The sequence below is a fragment of the Talpa europaea genome (genome assembly GCF_964194135.1).
Source record: "Talpa europaea genome assembly, chromosome: X".
In the NCBI taxonomy this organism is placed as follows: domain Eukaryota; kingdom Metazoa; phylum Chordata; class Mammalia; order Eulipotyphla; family Talpidae; genus Talpa; species Talpa europaea.
This window is the reverse complement of record NC_140081.1, coordinates 36,880,426-36,902,379: the sequence shown is the minus strand read 5'-3', so window position 1 is coordinate 36,902,379 and position 21,954 is coordinate 36,880,426. Positions and strand designations below refer to the sequence as shown.

Here is a 21,954-nt window from a genome sequence, read left to right as displayed (position 1 = left end):
TAAAAGAAATAGAAGAAGACACAAAGAAATGGAAAGATATGCCGTGCTAATGGATTGGAAGAATTAACATCATCAAAATGGCCATCCTACCAAAAGCAATTTGCAGATTCAATGCAATTCCAATTAAAATCTCATTGACATTCTTCAAGGAAATAGAAAAAAACATTGTGGAAATTCATAGGGAACCACAAAATCCCAGAATAGTAAAAGCTCTCCTCACTAAAAGGAGATGAATGGAGGCATTACACTCCCAGACTTCAAGCAATACTACAAAGCCATTATTATAAAAACAGCATGCTATTGGGACAAAAACCATCACACAGAACAATGGACTCAAATTGAAAAATGCAGAAATAAAACAACACATTTATGGTCAGCTGATCTATAACAATGGAACAAATATACACTGGAACAAGGAAAGCTTCTTCAATAAATGGTGCTGGGAAAGCTGGATCGCAACATGCAGAATAAAGACATTAGACTATGTCACACCATATACAAAAAGCAAATATTTGAATGTAAGGCCTGACACCAGAAGAAATCATAGGCAAAATGCTACTGACATAAAGCTCAGAAATGTCTTTGAGGATTCTTCTCCAGAAGCCAGGAAAACGAAGGAAAAGACAAACAGCTGGGACTACATCACTAAAAAGTTTCTGTACAGCAAAAGAGACAATGATCAATTATCAGGGAAATGCAAATCAAAAGCACAATGAGATACCACCTCTCTCCAGTATGAATGGCCCACATTAGAAAAACCTCAAACAACAAATGCTGATGAGGATGTGGAGAAAATGGAACCCTCTTAAACTGCTGGTGGGAATGTAAACTGGTCCAGCCACTGGAGGAAGCCATGTGGAGGTTCCTCAGACCACTGAAAATGGATCTACCATATGTTCCAGCAATTCCACTCTTAGGAATCTACCCAAAGGATACAAAAACATTAACTCAAAAGGAAACCTGCATGCCTATGTTTATTGCAGCACTATTTATAATAGACAAGACATGGAAACACCTCAAATGTCCCAAAACAGACAAATGAATCAAAAATTTGTGGTATATCCAATGGAAAATTACACATCAATCAAAAAAGAAAAACTCTGGCCATTTGCAGCAACATGGGTGGAGTTGAAAGGGATTATGCTAGCTGAAATTAGTCAGATGGAAAAAGATAAATACCAGATGGTCTCACCAAATGAAAGGTCAAGAAAAAGTCAAAACCAGCAAGCTGACCATAGAACTGAGGCATACAGCAAAGGAGGGGGTGGGCGTGGGGGTAAAACAGTGGAGGGATGAACACAGGGGAATATGATGATGATTCACGGTGGGAGAACTATGGGGACTACAGCAATTTAAGAAAAACATTTTAGTTACTTAATTAAAAAAAAAATTCTAGCAAACTGAATATAGCAACTTATCAAGAGATACATCCACCACGATCAAGTATGCTTCATCCCAGGGATGCAAGCCTGGTTCAACATACCTAAATCAATCAATGTTACCCATCAGATCAACAAAAAGGAAGAAAACAATCTTGAGATCGTCACAATAGGTGTCAAAAAAGCATTTGACAAGATCCAACATCCATTTATGATAAAAGCTCTCCAAAAATGGGAATAAATGGAACGTATCTAAATATTATAAAAGCCATGTATGACAAATCTACAACCAATATCATAAAGGTGAAAAGCTAAAAGCATTTCCACTGAGATCAGGAACGAGACAGGGATGAGCAATATTACCACCATTATTCAACCCAATTTTAGATGTCCTAGCTGACATATCACTAGGGCAAGAAAATGCTAGAAGACGTGGAACTGTCACTGTTCACTGATGACATGCTAATATACTTAGAGAAACCGAAAGATTCTACCAAGAAAACTTCCCAGAAAAAAAAAAAATGAATACAGTAAGGTGGCAGGATACAAAATCAAAACACAAAAATCAGTGGCATTTCTGTATGTGAGCAATGTGTCAGAATAAAGGGAAATAAGGGATAAAGTTCCATTGACAATCATGCTAAAATAATGAAATACCTGGGAAAAAATCTAACAAAGGAGGTGAAGGACTTGTAGAATGAAAACTCTAAAACCCTATTAAACGAAATAAAAGACAACACAAAGAAATGGAAAGATATACCATGCTCATTGGTAGGAAGAATTAATAATATTACAATAGCCATATTACCCTAATCAATTTATAGATTTAACACAACACCTATCAAAATACCAATGACTTTTTTAATGAATTATTTTATTTATTTTTTATTTTTTTATTAAATAATAAATTTTATTTTTATATTCCCCATACAATTGCAACCCCCCCCATTCTGACCCCAATCCCTCCCCTCTCGCCACCCACCCCCCCAAAAGTGTCTCTGGTTCATAGTTTTTTGTTGATTTTCATTTTCACTTTCTTATAGTTATTTATTTTCCTGGTCCCTTATTAAAGTTTTCTAGATTCCTGCTATGAGTGAGACCATCCGGTATTTTTCTTTTTCTTTCTGGCTTATTTCGCTGAGCATGATCCCTTCCAGCGCCATCCATGTTGCTGCAAATTGCATGTGTTTATCTTTTTTGAATGCTGAGTAATATTCCATGGTATATATGTACCACATCTTCTTGATCCAGTCATCTATTTTTGGGCATTTGGGTTGTTTCCAAAGCTTAGCTATTGTAAACAGTGCTGCTATAAACATAGGGGTGCAGGTGTTCTTTGGAATTGATGTTTCTGTGTCCTTTGGGTAAATACCTAGGAGTGGAATTGCTGGATCATAGTCTTACATCATTTTTCATTTTTGCACAATGTATGCATTTTCATTACATTCCCCATACAATTCCCACCACCTTTTTCTGACCCTAATCCCTCTTCTCCTCCCACCGCCCCCCACTGTAGTGTGTCTCTGGTCTATAGTTGCTTGTTGATTTCGATATTTACTTTATTGCAATTAGTTTTTTTCCTGGTCCATATTTAGGTTTTCTAAATTCCTGCTATGAGTAAGACCATCCAGTCAAAATACCAATGACTTTTAAAAAGGAAATAGAACTATTGTCAAATTTATATGAAACCACAAAAGGCCCAGGATAGCTAAAACAATTTTGTGAGTAAAAAATAATATTGGAGGCATCATTCTTCCTGACTTCAATTTTATACAAAAACAATAATCAAAACAGTATGGTACTGAAACAAAAACTGAAGTTCGGAACAATGGAACAGAATTGAATACCCAGAGATAAATGCATATAAATATGGACAGCTAATTTTTGACCAGGAAATTAAGACCATGCAATGGAGAAAAGATAATCTTTTTAATAAATGATGCTTGGAAACGTGGATAACCACTTCAAAAAAATAAAGCAATACCCTTATCTAAGACCATACATGAAAGTCCAGTCAAAATGTACAAAATATTTGGACATAAGAACCAAAGCCATAAAGCACTTGAAAGAAAATATAGGGAACACACTACAGGACTACCACAAATGCATATTTGAGATTACAACCCCAGCATTAAGGGAAACAAAAGCAAAAGTAAACAAGTAGGGACTACATCAAACTTAAAAGCTTTTGCACCTCAAAAGAAATCATTACAAAAAAAAAAAAGGCAACCCACAGAGCGGGGGGGAAAAATAGTAACATAACATACATCTGATAAGGGTTTAATCTCCAAAGTATACAAGGTGCTTACTTAGACAATCCTACAAAACAAAGACAAATGACGCAATTAAAAAATAAACAGGAGTGGAATTGCTGGATCATATGGAAGCTCTATGTTTAGTAGGTCAAGAAATCTCCACACAGCTCTCCATAGTGGTTGGACCAGTTTGCACTCCCACCAACAGTACGGGAGAGTTCCCTTCTCTCCACAACCTCGCCAACATTTGTTGTTGCTAGTTTTTTTTTTTTTTAAATGTGCCATTCTCACTGGTGTAAGATAGTATCTCATTGTAGTTTTGATTTGCATTTCCCTGATTGCAAGTGATGTTGAACATTTTTTCATATGCCTGTTGGCCATTTGCATTTCCTCTTCAGAGAAGTTTCGTTTTAGCTCTTCTGCCCATTTTCTGACAGGATTATTTTCTTTGTTTTTGTTGAGTTGCATCAGCTCTTTGTAGATTTTAGTGATCAGTCCTTTATCATTAGTGTATTTACCCAAAGGACACAGAAACATCAATTCCAAAGAACACCTGCACCCCTATGTTCATAGCAGCACTATTACAATAGCTAAGCTTTGGAAACAACCCAAATGCCCAAAAGAGGTGACTGGATCAAAAAGATGTGGTACATATGCACCATGGAATATTACTCAGCATTCAAAAAAGATAAACACATGCAATTTGCAGCAACATGGATGGCGCTGGAAGGGATCATGCTCAGCAAAATAAGCCAGAATGAAAAAGAAAATTACCGGATGGTCTCACTCATAGCAGGAATCTAGAAAACATAAATAAGAGACCAGGAGAAAGAATAACTATAAGAAAGTGAAAATCAAAATCAACAAACAACTATGAACCAGAGACATTCTATGGGGGTGGGGGGCGGGGAAAGGAGGGAATGGGGTCAAAATAAGGGGGTTGCAATTGTATGGGGACTATAAAAATAAAATTTAAATTAAAAAATGAATAAAATAAACAGGGGGGGCTCCCCTGGTGGTGCAGCGATTGAGCTCCGGGCTTCCCGCAGTGTCTGCAGTGCTGGTTCGATCTCCGGCCCCCAGGGGAGGTCCCACATGGCACGCTGCTGAGCAGCGCTGTGCCGCTGCTCCCCTCAGCAGTGCATTTCATCAGTCTGCCTGTTCTGTTCCCCGCTCTGGCTCTGGTGAATTCTATCACCTTCCCGCGCTCCTGACTGTACCCAGTGCTTGTGTAAATAAATAAGTAAATCTTTAAAAATAAATAAATAAATAAAGGGGGGCCTCTTTGGTGGTTCAGGCAGCTGAGCGCCACACTGTGAAGCTGTCCGCAGCCTCTGCAGCGTGGGTTCGATCCCGGCTGGCCGGCGAGATTCCCACATGGCGCAGCAGACCTCTCCTGTCTCGCCTACTGCTCCCCTCAGCAGTGTATTTCGCCTGTCTGCCTGTTCTGTTCCCCGTTCTGGCTCTGGTGAATCTTCTCACCCTCCCACGCATCTGGCCTGTATCCCAGTTCTTGTATAAAAAAATAAATAAATCTTAAAAAAATTAAAAAGGTCAATGGACCTCAATAAACACTTCTCTAGGTGAGACATATGAAAAAAAAAAACCTGTTCAATGTCACTTATTATAAAAGAAATGAAAATTTAAACCACACTGAGTTATCCTAACCACTGTGAGAATGGTCCATATGAAAAAAAAAAAAAAAAGAACAGAATTGACAAATGTTGATGAGGTTGCAGTGAAAAAGGAACTCTTATCCACTGTGGGTGGGAATGCAAGTTGGTACCGCCCCTGTGGAAAGGAGTAAGGAGATGTCTCAAGAAAATAAAAATGGAAATCCCAGCAATACCACTCTTAGGTCTATCCAAATAACATGAAATCCAAATAGCATGAAAATTTTAATATAGAAAGATCTATCTATCTACGTAGAAGCACTGTTTCCTGCTTATTTTCTGTGTGGTTGATCTACTAGTAAAAGTGGGTTGTTGGTGTCCCCAACCACTGTTGTGTTGCTGCCAACATGTTTTCCAATTTGATAATAATTGCTTTATATATTTTGATATTCCATCATTGGTGAATGTGTATTGATGAGTGTTTTGTATTCCTGAAGTTGTGTTCCCTTAATCATTACATAGTGTCCGTCCCTGTCTCTTGGTACCATATTTTTAACTGGAAATCTATTTTATCTGATATATGTATGTCTGTCCTTTCCTTTCTTTGGATTGCATTTGCTTGTAGGATTGTTTTCCAACTCTTTTTCTGAGCCTTTAGAGCAAAGGTGTTTATCTTTTGAGCAAAGGTGGTTTCCTGGAGACAACATAAAGTTGAATTTTGATTTCTGATCCAACCAGGATCTCTGTGCCTTTTGATTGATGAGTTCAGTCCATTTACATTTAGAGTGATTATTGATACATAAGTTCCTTTTATGGCCATTTTGTCCTTAGTTTTCTGGTTCTATCGATTTTCGTGTGTGTGTGTGTGTGTGTGCGCGCGCGCGCGTGCGCGCGTGTTCTTCCCTCTTCCCTTTGATTCAGATACGAGAACTCCATTCAAAAATTCTTTCAGGGTATGCCTTGTGTTTTCAAACTCCTTCAGCTTCTGTTTGTCTGAGAAGGTCTTTATTTCTTCCTCATATCTGGAGAGTCTTGCAGAATAGGTTATTCTTGGCTGTCAGTTTTCATCTCTATGTATTTTGTATTTTGTTTAAGATTTATTTATTTATTTATTTATGCATACAAGAACTGGGTATAGGCCAGAGGTGCAGGGGGTGAGAGGATTCACCAGAGACAGAGTGGGGAGCAGAACAGGTAGATCTACTGAAATACATGCTGAGGGGAAGAGGAAGAGGTCTGCTGCACCATGTGTGTTAGCTCCCTGCCGGGGGATCGAACTCATGCCACAGTGGCTGGGGATAGCTTGATAGCGCTGAGACATTAACCCCTGCACCACCGGGGAGGGCCCTGCATTTTATATTTTTATCTGTATGTATTTTGAAGACATCATTCCATTCTCTGCTTGCCCAAAGTGCTTTCTCAGAGTAGGTAGATTTACGCCTGAGGGGGATTTCTTTATGGGTTATCTGCTTCTTCCCCTAGCCAGTTTCAACAATCTTTCTTTGTCTTGAACACTTGGAATTTTGTCCCAATTACATATCTTGGTGTAGGCCTCGTTACATTAAGGTAACCAGGCATTCTTCTGCTTTATACGTTGTATATTGGGTTCCTTCTCCAGGAAGGAAATACTTTCCTAAATACTTTCACTGTTCCCTTCATTTTCTCTTCCACTTCTGTAAAATACACTGCTGAGGGGAGCAGCAGGCTAGACAGGAGAGGTCTGCTGCGCCATGTGGCCAGGTATCGAACTCGTGCTGCAGAGGCTGTGGATTGCTTCATAGTGCAGGACTTAACCCCTTGCGCCACCAGGGAGGCCCAATTGTTCTTTTATTTCTTTTCCTCATGGAGTCAGACAATTCTTGTAGTGTTTTGGTCATTCTTTCTTCATATTCCTCTTCTGACACCTGTATTCTTTGTGCATTACCATCTTCGAGGTCAAGCATTCAAGCCCATTTGGCCTATTCTACTTTCATATATTTCTTCTATTTTTTAAAGATTTATTTATTTATGCGTAGATGAACTGGGGGGTGCAGGGGATGAGAGGGTTTGCCGGAGACAGAGCGGGAAACAGAACAGGCAGACTGACAGAAATACACTGCGAAGGGGAGCAGCGGGCGAGACAGGAGAGGTCTGCTGCGCCATGTGGGTCACCTCCCTGGCCGGTGATCGAACTCGTGCTGCAGTGGCTGCGGACAGCTTCACAGTGCTGCGCCTTACCTCCTTGCGCCACCAGGGAGGCCCCTACTTCCAAATATTTCTCCACAATATTTTATGCACTCTACTGATCTTTTCATGACCAATATTTCCATTATTTTCTTATTTAAAGGTTCAGATTCTCTTTTGCCCATTATTTCTCTGGATACTAATATGTTTTTTTCTGAATTTCTTGTATATCTTTGGTCTTTTTTTGTGTTTTCATTTCTTTGTCATGGCAATTTTGAACTCTATATCTGATAGGAAGAAAAGATCCTCCATTTCTTTAGGTTTGTTCTGGAAATTTATTCTCTTTCTGTGGTGAAGTATTCCTTGAAGACTCAAGGTGCCATGTGTTGTATTCTTCCATCTGCCCATTTAGCTTTTCCTGGTTTGGAGTTTCAGTAGATTGTATGACACTGTTGGGCAGAACTGATCTTCACTTGATAAATCAGAAGTGGTGGGGCCTCCCCGGTGGCGCAGCGGTTGAGCGCTGGGTTGCGAAGCTGCCCGTGGCCTCTGTGACGCCGGTTCGATCCCCGGCTGCTCCCGGCCACCAGAGGAGGGTCCCACATGGCGCGCAGACCTCTCCTGCCGCCCGCTGCTCCCCTCAGCAGTGTACTTCGGTCCTTCTGCCTGCTCTGCTCCCTGCCCTGGCTCTGGTGAATTCTCTCACCCTCCCGTGCTTCTGACTGTACCCAGTGCATGTACAAACAAACAAACAAACAAACAAATAAATAAATAAATAAAAATACATGCCCCTTTAAAAAAAAAAAAAAAAAGAAGTGGTGGAGGGGCCTGGAGGCTTCCAGCCACTGGTGAAAATGATGTGCAATTGTGGTTCATGTTTGTGGTACTGTTGATACCCTTGCTCTTTTTGTTTCCAGGCCTGCATCTTTACAGTCTGCATTTGTGGTTTTAGTGCTGCTTTACAGGGTCAGCTTTAATCTCCAAGGAGTGGGACAGGAGGAGCACTTCTCTGTCTTGTTCTCTTCACTGGTGACCCTGTCCACTTGGCTCACCCCAGCACTCCTGCCTGTATCTTCCTCAGATAAGGGTGTGCTTCCACACTAATAAACTCTCCCTTCCCAGGGCTGCCAGCCAAACGTGGGAACTCAGTTTGCAATACTGTCTCCTACCCTGGTCGCAGTCTCTAGGCATCTTCCTTCATTCACCTTTTTTTTTTTTATTGAGTTGATTTTCCTCAGCATTTTTTAAAATTGCCATCAGTATTGGTCTCCAACAGCCAAGAGTGCTCTAATTTCATCCAAAGTCACGGGGTCTCCTAGGTCTGGTACCTTTTTGGACGACGTTAGATTCCCTCACCCACCCACTCAGGAACAAATCACCTATTTCACAACTCCCAATCTCCTGTAGTTTTTTTTTTTTCCCCTCTGTCATTTGTGATGTGTTCTTCTCTCTCCTCATTTTCATATTTTTATGGGTTTTAATAACAGTAGGTTTTTTTTAAATGTTGCCTTTACACCTATTTGATTCATGTAGACCACCTGCCACCGTAGAAGCAGAAAAGACTACTCATTTGCTCAGCCTCCTTTCCAGCTAGGGTTTGAGCACCTGGCTAGACTCCATCAATTAGATTAACTTACTCTAGATTAGTAATCAAAAGTTAATGTTTAACGAAGTAGAGACTAAGAATACACAGATGACAAATAGGCACGTGAAAAGATGTTCACCATCTCTTATTAGAGAAATACAGTCTAAACACAAATACCTGTGTGAATGGCTATTATGCAAACAGCAAGAAACAACAGGTATTAGAGAGGATGTGGAGAATGGAACATTTATGCACTGTTGATGAATTATAAATTGGTTTAGCTATTATGGAAAGCAGTATCAGGACTCCTCAAAAATTAAAAGTAGGAATTCTATGTGCTTCTTATTCCACTTGTAGGTATATACCTGAAAAATGCAAAAAAAAAAAAAACAACAACAACAACAAAAAAAAAACACCGTTTAAGAGACATAGGCACTCATTGCACCACTATTTACAATGGCCAAGAACTGTGACCAAACTATGTGCCCATCAACTGACAAATGGTTCAGGAAGATGCGTTGTGGGGCTGAGGCGACTCTGGGCTACAGCCTGCCTCCTTTTCAGCAGGTCATGCCTAAGAAAGGGGAAACGATGAGAAAGGCCAGTGGAAAGGCCACTGGGCAAAAGCCAGAACAAGGAACCAGAGACACCACTTCCTCCTCTGAGTCCTGTGGCAGTTGGTCCTAAAGGTTGTGTCACCACAGCTATCCATCATGCCAAACCAGATTCCGTAACAGATTTGACAGCTGAGGCCATCAGTGTAGCTACTGCAGTACCTCCGTTGTGGGGAGAGGCTAATGCTCTGTCTGTCATTGTCTGTCCAAGGTGTTAGAACTCGGGAAGAGGGATGTGGTTTGGATAAGGTGGTAAATCTCATGGAAAGTGGTGAGGCTTTTGGCCTCCACGACTCCAGGAGAGTTCTTGGAGAAATGGAAAAAGCAAGTTGAAAAGAATCAAAGCAATAAATGAAAAATACATCCCAGAGAAGCTTTTTTATGGGTTTGGGTGAAGAGGCTGGCTAATAACTAAGTAACCACACTTAAAATGCACAGAACATGGGATAAATATGTACACATGTACATTTAAATAACAGGACTCAAAAAAAGTAGAAACCCTGAAAGCATTATACATTAAATACAGGTTCCAAAATCTCTGACCCCAAGCAGCTTACAAAGCAGGGACTACATCTTGGTGTGGGTGAATGCAGCTGCAGCAGCTAAATCTGGTTTCCAGGTGTGGTGAAAAGGTAGAGGGGGAACTGCAGATGGTGTAATCTAGTTTCCAGGGATGTCATGAGCAGTGTCCTCTGGGAAAATTCTGAGGCGGGATTCTGGACATCATGTGTGGCTGTGTTCCCTCTGTATCTGGTTTCAAGTCTCATGAAGTCTGTGAGGTACCTAATACCTGTTTAACAAATTCCTCTTTGCTTATTCCCATTGAGTTCATTTCTATGACATACAGCTGTGACACATTGGCGTTCCTAGTCCTGGTTCTGCCATCAACTTGTTCTTGTCCTGCAAAGTAAGTTATGAACATTCTCTTGGCCTCACTTCTATCCTCTCTTAATAGCAGCATGGCCAAATTCTTGGTTCTACATTAGTGGTTTGTGACTGTGATCACAGCAGTTTTGTGCTACCATGAAGAGACAACTATGAAGATCACGTTCAGAATTCATCACTGTGTTGTAATTTGGTGCCATGGCTTCTACAAAGTTCAAGCTTTTTCACTGCATAAATGTAGCTGTATCCTGCCTAGATCTTCTAGTACACATGATTGCGCCACCATTACTGGATATTTGTTCCACTGACTTGGCTTGTGGTGCTTATCGTTTGTTCTAATGTGGTGGCATGCTTGGTGGTCTCGCCAGCATCCATTTCCTCCCTGAAGGGGCAGGAAGGCCACAGGGCAGGTTTTCTGATCCAGCACACCAGACTGGGTAAAGGAGGAGAGGGTTCTGGAGCCCTCAGTGGCTTTTGCAGGCTTTTATTGGGATTAACCAGGTACACGGCAGGCAGGGGTGCTGGGGGGCTGGGAGGCCTCCCAGCCCCCAGCAAGTCTTCACTCTATCTGGGCTCTCAGGCCTTCTCTGGTGCTTCTCTCGTAGTTCTTTGTGCTTCTCTGCTCTCTCTGATTCTACTGTTTCTCTTCTGTTCGTTCTGCTTCTCTCGGCTTCTGCTTGGCGTCTGCGTGATGCCGCCCTTAAAAGCCCAGTCTTAGCCCAGGTGAGTCCCATCTACCTATGCCCACACCCTGTTCCAGGTGCCCGCCATCAGGCATGCATTCGGGACCACAGGGTTCCATCAACTAGCCTAATGGCGGGAGGGCCGAAAAGCCTGATACTTTTTACCTTACCCTACAATCTACCCCCTCAGGGTTTTCTGCCAGACAGCCTATACAAGTCATATACGTTTCTCTTGGCAACAGAACACTGCAGCCATGGCCCACAAAAGCAAATGAAATACCTAACAAAATACAGCAGAACACAAATAAGTCCAGGCTGGGTACCAACCTAGCGGCAAAAGACAATTATTGGCACCAGCAGATGATCCACCAAATCTGCTGCCAAAGGCACTGCTCATACAACGGGGAGAGCCACTCACAGCATCTGCCGTCACACACCAGGAGCCATCAGGCTTCCTGGCCATCTCCAGCTGTGGTCTCGGCCACAAGCCACACACCACATCCACGCCCAGGATGCACTCGCTCTGGGATTGGCGATTCTATACTGTTGTGGGTAATTGCCCACGCCTCAGGGTTTCTGTCTGCGGTCACTCCAACACTTGTGTAGGGGCAGGACTGACACAGGGCAGGTTTTCTGATCCCATGCAGACCGGGTGAAGGAGGAGTCAGAGATATCAGTGGTTTTGCAGGTTTTTATTGGGATTTACCCAGTACACAGGCAAGGGTGCTTGGGGCCGGGAGGCTGGCAGACCTCCCAGCCCCCAGCAAGTCTTCACTCTATCTGGGCTCTCCGGCATTCTCGGCGGCTTCTCTCTCGGCTTCTCTTTCAGCTTCTGCTGGCATCCCCGTGACGGCATCCTTAAAAGCCCAGTCTCAGCCCAGGTGAATCCCATCTACCTATGCCCCCCACCCTATTCCAGGTGTCTGCCATCAGGCATGTATTCAGGACCGTAAGGATCCCTCATCTATCCTGATGGCGGGAGGGCAGAAAAGCCTGACATTTTTCCTTACCCTGCAGTCCACCCCCTCAGGGTTTTCTGCCATATAGTCTTCATATATACAATTTTCTTAGCAAACAAACAAGGCAGCCATGGCCCACAAAAGCAAATACATCACAATATAAAAAAATACAACAGAACACAAATAAGTCCAGTCAGGGCCCCAACCTAGTGGCAAAAGATAATTATTGGTACCAGCAGATGAGCCACCAAATCTGCTGCCAAAGGCACTGCTCATACGAGGGAGGGGAACCACTCACGGCATCTACTGTAACACGCCAGGAGCTGTCAGGCTTCCTGGCCTTCTCTGGCTGTAGTCTCGGCTACAAGGCACACACAGCATCCACCCCCAGGATGCACTTGCTCTGGGATTGGCAATTCTATTCTGTTGGGGGTAATAGCCAACCCTCAGGGTTTCTGTCTGTGGTCACTCCAACATTCGGCCTTCATAGCCACCAATGTGACTCGCAGACCCCTGCGCTCAGGCCAACCCACTGCACAAGCACGTGGGTCGGGGATGCAAACTCTACATTCGGCTTGGGCTCCACCCCAAGCCACGTTCCCCACCCGTCTCCCAAGGATGGGTTCCTCAGCTCCTTACCCTCACTCAAGAATGAGCAGGGAATCACCCACAGGTGATTTTAAGAGACTCACTGATCTTCAGCATTCTCGGGCTGCTTAACAGCCGCTCAGGGCTTCCCAAACTTAGCATCAGCACCAGCTTTTGCCTTCTCAGTTGGCTTTTCTCCTCTGCCTGGCTGCTGGGCATACACAGGCTGCTTTTGGCCATCAAGGCCCACTGGCCACCCCTGACTCTCAAAAAAAAAACAACCTGCCAAGGTCCTCCGCCTTCTGGCAGGATTGTCAGTCCAAGTCCATCAGTCCAAGTACATTAGGCTAAGTTCGTTGGCCCTTCCGTGAATCAGCACTGGCGAGCTCCGAATTGTGGTCCTCTCTTCCCAATGATTCTTGCTGCCTCAGGGGTCTTTGGCTGGTCCTCTCGGGGGGTCATTGTCTGGTCCTCTCGGGCATCTCCTCCATGCGAGGTCTCGTCCCGCAGCTGCCGGATGGTGTCCACCTTCTGTGCCGCCATGGCGCCTCCAGCGTCGTCACAGGCAAACAGTCTGTTACTCCTTAGTCCCTCCAGGTCTTTGGAGGGCTCCATACCCGTCTGCATGGATCATCCTGCCGACTATGCCAATTGTAGGGGCAGGACTGACACAGGGCAGGTTTTCTGATCCCATGCAGACCGGGTAAAGGAGGAGTCAGAGTTCTCAGTGGTTTTGCAGGTTTTTATTGGGATTTACCTGGTACACAGGCAAGGGTGCTGGGGGGCTGGGAGGCTGGCAGTCCTTAAAATCCTGACATTTTTCCTTACCCTACAACTTGGCTTTCAGAGCCATCAGTGCGACCTGCAGACCCCTGCACCCAGGCCAACCCACTGCACAAGCTCATGGGTCGAGGATCCGTGGATACAAGCTCCACATGCGGCCTCTCTTGGGTCCCCTCTTTGGCTGTGGGCTCCACCACAAGCCACGCTCCCCACCCGTCCCCCAAGGACAGGTTCCTCAACTCCTCACCCTCAGCAAGCAGGGCATCACCCACAGGTAATTTTAAGAGGCTCACTGGCCTTCAACATATGCAAGTTGCTTAACAGCCACTCAGGGCTTCTCAATCTCAGTACCAACTTTTGCCTTCTCAGTTGGCTTTTCTCCTCTGCCTTGACTGTTGGGCAATGCACTGGCTGCTTTTGGCCACCAAGGCCCACTGGCCACCCCCAGATTCCCAAAACATATCAAACTTGCCAAGATCCTCCGCCTTCTGGCGGGATTGTTAGTCCATTAGTCCAAGTTCATCAGTTTCCTGGCATCAGTACTGGTCGATCTCTGAATGATGGCCCTCTCTTCCCCAACAATTCTTGCTGCCTTGGGGGTCGTTGGCTGGTCCTCTCGGTCGTCCCCATCATGCGAAGTCTAGTCCTGTAGCTCCCAGGCCTTGTCTACTTCCTGTACCGCCATGACGCCTCCAGCATTGTCACGGGCTCTCGGTCTGCTACTCCTCAGTCCCTCCAGAGGTCTTCAGAGGGCTCCATACCCGTCTGCATGGATCATCTTGCCGGCTTACGCCAATTGTAAGAGCAGGAAGGCCACAGGGCAGGTTTTCTGATCCAGCACACCAGACCGGGTAAAGGAGGAGAGAGTCCTGGAGCCCTCAGTGGCTTTTGCAGGCTTTTATTGGGATTTACCAGGTACACAGCAGGCTGGGGTGCTGGGGGGGGGGGGGGCGGGAGGCTGGCAGGCCTCCCAGCCCCCAGCAAGTCTTCACTCTATCTGGGCTCTCCGATGTTCCCTGGTGCTTCTCTCGTAGTTCTTTATGCTTCTCTTCTGTTCGTTCTGCTTCTCTCGGCTTCTGCTTGGCGTCCCCGTGACACTGCCCTTAAAAGCCCAGTCTTAGCCCAGGTGAATCCCATCTACCTATGCCCACACCCTATTCCACGTGCCCGCCATCAGGCCTGCATTCGGGACCACAGGGTTCCGTCATCTAGTCTAATGGCGGGAGGGCCGAAAAGCCTGATAATTTTTACCTAACCCTACACTCCCCAAACCCACTATATAGCAGTCATATATTCACTTGGGACTCACCAAACCCTTGCATCCAAGCGTAGGGTAAATTAAATTGTCAGGATTTTCTCCGCCCTCCTGCCATTAGCATTAGTGATAGATCCCTGCGGAGCTACATGCGTGCCTGATGGCAGGCACCTGGAGTAGGGTGTGGGCATGCATAGGTGGGCACACCTGGCCTGAGAGACAGGGCTCATAACGGTGGCATCAGGGGAATGCCAGTAGAGTAGCAAAAAGAAGAACGAGAGCAGAACCAGCAGAGCAGCAAAGGAGAAGCAGAGAACAGAGCCTGCGTGAGAATGCTAGAGAGCCCAAGAAAGAGTGAGGACTTGCTGGGGGCTGGGAGGCCTGCCGGGCTCCTGGGCCCCCGGCACCCCTGCCTGCCGTGTACCTGGTGGTTGCTGTACTACATATGATGTAAAAAGCTCAATAAAAGCCTGAAAAAGCCCCTGAGGGCTCCAGGACTCTCCTTTACCCGTCTGCCTGGATCATAGAGAACCTGCACTGTGCCTTCCTGGCACTACACAAGAATGGTCCCATATTTTGCCTAAGTCACGTAGCAACTCCCTATGCCCTAGGACACAATTTTTGGTTCTTAGGTGGCCATGTACCCAAGGTAGAGTGAAGCCCAGGACTGACAACCACCCTGTGGTTAGGGGAACCAAGTTTAGAATAGAGTGATTCTGTGGAAGATGGAATGAAGACATAGAAAGGAGCTGGAAGTCACCTTGGTTGCTTCTCTGCGCAGCTGATCTGGTTCAGTATTCATGTGAACCCCCCCCCCCAACTTCTGAACTTTTTTTCCAATAGATTTTTTTCCAATAAATTCTGTTTATTAAAGCAGTTTGAGTTGGATTTTTCTATTACATGCAACCCAAATCATTCTAACAAAGACACCTATAAAATCCCAGGATGTTGAAAGAAAGAGATGAGATTAATTAATGAATAAATGTTTGGGGAGGCCCATAGGCACCTTAAACTAATGTAGGCTGCCCCCAAAAAGCATACCTCTTCCATGTTCCCTCATCTTAGGAAATGGTCCCATCATTTGCCAGTTGTATAAGCTAGAAGTATACATGGATATCATGCCAGCCTCTTTTCTTCTCTCTCCCACTTCCAGTCAAATCAGTCATCAAAATTTCTCCCATCTGCCTCCTTATACATTCTGTGATTTGCCTACATCTCTCCAACCCATTGCCACTGCCCTGGTCCAAATACCATGGCCCACAAGAACCTCCATGATCCGGTTCCTGCCTTCCTCTCACATCTCATCTCATGTTCCTTCTCTACCCCTCTATGATTTCTCTCTGTTCCTGCTATGCCAAACTATTCCTCAAAGGGTTTGGCAGTTTCTTTCCCCTTGCAGAAGGTAAGCTCCGCAAGTGGACCATGCCCAGACATTTACTTTTGAGTTCCCAGCACCTAACACAGTGCCTGGTATATGCTAGGTATTTGAAATGTCCTTCCCCACTGCTGCTTCCTTTTTGAAAAATTCTTTGTACTTCTAGACTAGGCTAAGGTATAGAGAGACTCCTCTGGAAAACCTGCCCTGACGTCCAGACTGGATTCCCTGAGTTGCCTGGGTTCCCCTGTGCACACCTCTGTCCCAGCACCGATCACATTGTGTTATCATTGCCTGTCCCAATAGCTATTCCCTAAGCAAGGCTCAGAGTCTCTGTGAGGCACGGCCTAGGTCATATCTGGGTTTTTTTGTTTAATTTAAAATTTTTTTTAAAAATATTTATTTATTTATTTATGCATACAAGAGCTGGAGTACAGGCCAGAGATGCAGGGGATGAGAGGATTCACCAGAGACAGAGCGGGGAACAGAACAGGCAGATGACCAAAATACACTGCTGAGGGGAGCAGTGGGCGAGACAGGAGAGGTCTGCTGTGCCATGTGGGTTGCTCGCTGGCCAGCCAGGGATCGAACTGGTGCTGCAGAGACCGCGCACTGCTTCATAGTGTGGTGCTTAACCCCTTGCACCTCCAGGGAGGCCCTAATTTTAAAAAAATTAAATGAAGTACTTTTTTCTTACATCATTGTTAATTTTTGAACAGTATGTGATTTCTCCCCTCATGTGTGGTTACTGCAGTTCAAGAAGGATACACTCGTGCCATTTACGGCAATGTGAATGGAGCTGGAAGGGATTATGCTAAGTGAAATAAGTCAGAAGGAGAAAGATAAATACCAGATGATTTCACTTATGGAGGAATATAGGGACAAAGACAAACCTTGCAAGCTGACCATAAATCGGAGGCATCCAGAAGCAGAGGGGGATGGGGAGGGGATAGGAAGGGGGAAGGGCACAAGGGACTATGGTGCTTTGGTGATGGAACATCTGTTTTATTTCCCCACTGCCATAGCTTATATCTTTTCCACCCTTTCTTCCTCCCCACTACCCCTTAACCACAGAAACCTCACTTTGCCTATTAATGTCTCTTAGCTTTTATAAGGTTTGTTGCATCACTCCGCATAATTCCCTTGAACTCCTATTTTGCTGTAAATGGCTGCATTTCATCTTGCCTCATGGCTGAAAAATATTCCATTGTGTGGATGCACTACATCTTCCTAATCCAATATTTTATCAGTGAGTGCTTAGGTTTCTTCCATGTACTGGCTATTATAAATAACATTGCAACAAACAATGTTGAGAATAGAATTTTTGAGTTGATGGTTTCATGTTAGATTGATGCCCAAAAGTGGGATTGCTGGATTATATGATATTTCTGTTTTTAGACTTCTAAGATGAATCCAGATTGCTTTCTGTAATGGCTCTACCAGTTTACATTCCCACCAACAGTGTAATAAGGGTCCTCTTTCTCCACATCCTCTCTGGCACTTGTTGTTGGGGCTCTTGACCTCCGTCTCCCTTATTAAAAGCAACGCTGTACATTTTTCCATGTATCAACTGGACTTCTGGATATCCTCTGGTGAATTATCTGTTCAGATCTGCTACTCACTTATTAATTGGGTTGTTTGTCTTATTTGTTGTTTTACCATGAGTCCTTTTAAAAAATATCTTGGATGTTAGCACCTTGTCAATTGTGTAATGTGTGAATATGTCCTTGCATTCGGCATGATGGCATTTTTTCAAAAAATAAATTTTATTTTTATATTCCCCATACAATTGCAACCCCCTTATTTGACCCCAATCCCTCCCCTCCCCACCCCCCAATCCCCATAGAGTGTCTCTGGTTCATAGTTTTTTGTTGATTTTGATTTTCACTTTCTTATAGTTATTGATTTTCCTGGTCCCTTATTAAAGTTTTCTAGATTCCTGCTATGAGTGAGACCATCCGGCATTTTTCTTTTTCTTTCTGGCTTATTTCGCTGAGCATGATCCCTTCCAGCGCCATCCATGTTGCTGCAAATTGCATGTGTTTATCTTTTTGAATGCTGAGTAATATTCCATGGTGCATATGTACCACATCTTCTTGATCCTGTCATCTATTTTTGGGCGTTTGGGTTGTTTCCAAAGCTTAGCTATTGTAAACAGTGCTGCTATAAACATAGGGGTGCAGGTGCTCCTTGGAATTGATGTTTCTGTGTCCTTTGGGTAAATACCTAGGAGTGGAATTGCTGGATCATAAGGAAGCTCTATGTTTAGTAGGTCCAGAAATCTCCACACAGCTCTCCATAGTGGTTGGACCAGTTTGCACTCCCACCAATAGTGCAGGAGAGTTCGTTTTTCTCCACATCCTCAGCAACATTTGTTGTTGCCAGTTTTTTTAATATGTGCCATTCTCACTGGTGTAAGATGGTATCTCATGGTAGTTTTGATTTGCATTTCCCTGATGACAAGTGATGTTGAACATTTTTTCATATGCCTGTTGGCCATTTGCATTTCCTCTTCAGAGAAGTTTCTTTTTAGCTCTTCTGCCCATTTTTTGACTGGATTATTTTCTTTGTTGTTGTTGAGTCTCATCAGCTCTTTGCAGATTTTTGTGATCAGTCCTTTATCATTAGTGTTGGGTGCAAAAATGTTCTCCCAGTCGGTGGGGTTTCTCTTTGTTTTGGTTATTGTCTCTTTTGCTGTGCAGAAGCTCTTTAATTTGATGTAGTCCCAGCTGTTGATCTTTGCCTTCACTCTCACTGCTTTGGGTGATGTGTCTGTAAAGATGTCTTTGATGTGCGTATCACGTAGTGTTTCGCCTATATTTCCTTCTATGTATTTTATGGTTTCAGGTCTTATGTCTAGTTCTTTAATCCATTTTGAGTTGATTTTTGTGTATGGTGTGAGGTAGTGGTCAAGCTTCATTCTTTTGCATGCAGCGACCCAGTTTTCCCAGCACCATTTATTGAACAAACTTTCTTTGCTCCAATGCATAGTCTTTGCTCCTTTGTCAAAGATTAGTTGACCATATATGTGTGGGTTTATTTCTGGATTTTCTATTCAATTCCATTGGTCTGCGTGTCTGTTCTTGTTCCAATATCATGCAATTTTAATGATTGTGGCTTTGTAGTACAGTTTTAAGTCTGGGAGTGTGATGCCTCCATTCCCTTCTTCTTTTTTTTTTTTTTTTTCAGAAGAGCTTTGGCTATTCGGGGTTTTTGGTGATTCCAATGAATTTCATCAATAATTGTTGTATTTTGTTGAAGAATGACATTGAAATTTTTATTGGCATAGCATTGAATCTGTATATTGTTTTGGTAGGATGGCCATTTTAATAATGTTTATTCTTCCAATCCATGAGCAAGGGATGTCTTTCCATTTCTTTGTGTCTTCTTCTATTTCTTTTATTTTTTTTTTTATTTTTTTTAGGCATGTTTTATTTATTTCTTTATTTGTTTGTTTGCTTGTTCGTTTATACATGCACTGGGTACAGTCAGAAGCGCGGGAGGGTGAGGGAATTCACCAGAGCCAGAGCAGGGAGCAGAGCAGGCAGAAGGACCTAAGTACACTGCTGAGGGTAGCAGCGGGCAGCAGGAGAGGTCTGCGCGCCATGTGGGACCCTCCTCTGGTGGCTGGGGAGCAGCTGGGCATCGAACTGGCGCCGCAGAGGCCGCGGACAGCTTCGCAACCCAGCGCGCAACCGCTGCGCCACCGGGGAGGCCCTTCTTCTATTTCTTTTAACAGTGTTTTATAGTTTTCTTTGTATAGGTCCTTTACCTCTTTTGTTAGATTTATTCCCAAGTATTTGATTTTTTTTTGTTTCGATAATAAAAGAGATGTTTTTTTTTTTTTATTTCTTCTTCTTCAGATTTATTGTTTGTGTATAGGAAGGCTACTGACTTTTGCATGTTGATTTTGTATCCTGCCACTTTACTGAACTGATTGATGAGTTGAATTAGTTTTTCTGTGGAGTTTTTGGGGTTCTTTATATATATTATCATATCATCTGCAAATAGTGATAGTTTGATTTCTTCTTTTCCTATTTGGATTCCTTGTATATCTTTCTCTTGTCTTATTGCTTTGGCTAGGACTTCCAGTATTATATTGAAAAGCAGTGGTGAGAGTGGACATCCTTGTCTTGTTCCAGATTTTAATGGAAATGCTTTCAGCTTTTCACCATTGAGAATGATACCGGTTGTTGGCTTGTCATATAGGGCCTTTATGATGTTGAGATATGTTCCTTGTATCCCAAGAATTTCAAGGGCTTTTATCATGAATGGGTGTTTATCATGAATGGGTGTTTTTTTGGGTTTAGTGTTCTCTATAGATGTCTGTTAAGCCCAAGCGCTCTAGGTCCTTATTTAGAGCTTTAGTGTCTTTACTCATTTTTTGTCTCATTGATCTTTCTCAGCATCTATTGGTATTATCATATGGTTTTTATATTTCTTTTTGTTGATGTGTTGGATAATGTTGATTGATTTTCAGATGTTGAAACATCCTTGTGTCCCTGGCATGAATCCTACTTGGTCATGCGAATTATTTATGGACACATTGTTGGATTCTGATAGCTAAAATTGTATTGAGGATTTTTGCATCAGTTTTCATAAGGGAGATTAGCCTGTAGTTTTCTTTTTTGTGTGTTGTCCTTGTTCAGTTTTGGTATTAGTGTAATGTTGGCTTCATAGAACGTGTTTGGTATTGTCCCTTCCTTCTCAAATTTTTGGAAGAGTTTGTGAAGGATAGGCACTAATTCATCTCTGAATATTTGGTAGAATTCATTTGTAAATCCATCAGGTCCTGGGCTGTTGTTTTTGGGGAGGTTTTTGATTACCATTTCAATTTTGCTGCATGTAATTGGTCTGTTTAGATGTTGTATTTCTTCTTTATCTGGCTTTGGGTGATTGTAGAGTTGTAGGAATTTGTCCATCTCCTTTAGATTGTTGAACTTGTTTCCATAGAACTGTTCTTAGTATTTACTGATTATTCTTTTGATTTCTGCTGTATCCGTTGTGATTTCTCCTCTTTCATTTATGATCCTGTTTATTTGTGCTTTCTCCCTTTTTTCCTTTGTGAGCCTGGCTAGGGGTTTGTCTATTTTATTGATTTTTTCGAAGAAACAGCTCTTGGTTACATTGATCTTTTGGATTGTATTTTTAGTTTCAATTTCATTTATTTCTGCTTTGTTTTTTATTATTTCTTTTCTTGTACTGCATTTGGGTTTTTTGGGTCATTCTTTTTCTAAATCTTTGAGCTTCGAGATGAGGTTGTTTCTTTGAGTTCTTTCTTGTTTCTTGATGTGAGCCTCTATTGCTATATATTTTCCTCTTATTACTGCTTTTGCTGCATCCCATACATTTAGTAAATTGGTGTCCTCGTTGTCATTAAACTCAAAGTATTTTTTTGATTTCTTCTTTGATCTCCTCATTAGTCCAGTGGTCTTCTAGTAGTGTGGGTTTCAATTTCCATGAGGTAGGAGAGATCCTTGCCTTCTTTTTATGGTTTATTTCTAGTTTGATTCCTTCATGGTCAGAAAAGATGGTTGGTATGATTTCAATCTTGGTGTATCTATTGATGTTTGCCTTGTGTCCCAGCATGTGATCTATCCTGCAGAATGATCCGTGTGAGCTTGAGAAAAGTGTGTACTCCGTGTTTTTTTTTTTGGGGGTTTAGTGTTCTCTATAGATGTCTGTTAAGCCCAAGCGCTCTAGGTCCTTATTTAGAGCTTTAGTGTCTTTACTTATTTTTTGTCTCATTGATCTATCCACTGTTGATAGTGGTGTGTTGAAGTCTCCCACTATCTATGTGTTTTCTCTGATGTCTGT

The 21,954-nt window shown here is 43.1% G+C and overlaps 1 pseudogene across 1 annotated transcript in view; it reads right to left on the bottom strand.

Moving 5' to 3' along the window:
* LOC311187534 overlaps positions 1–16,035 on the bottom strand; it is a 65,352-nt pseudogene extending 49,317 nt beyond the window's left edge. Inside the window, exon 1 of the transcript in view lies at positions 16,014–16,035. The product of the transcript in view is annotated as an uncharacterized misc_RNA (transcript). The remainder of the gene's footprint in view (positions 1–16,013) is intronic.
* Between the last annotated feature and the right edge of the window lie 5,919 nt (positions 16,036–21,954).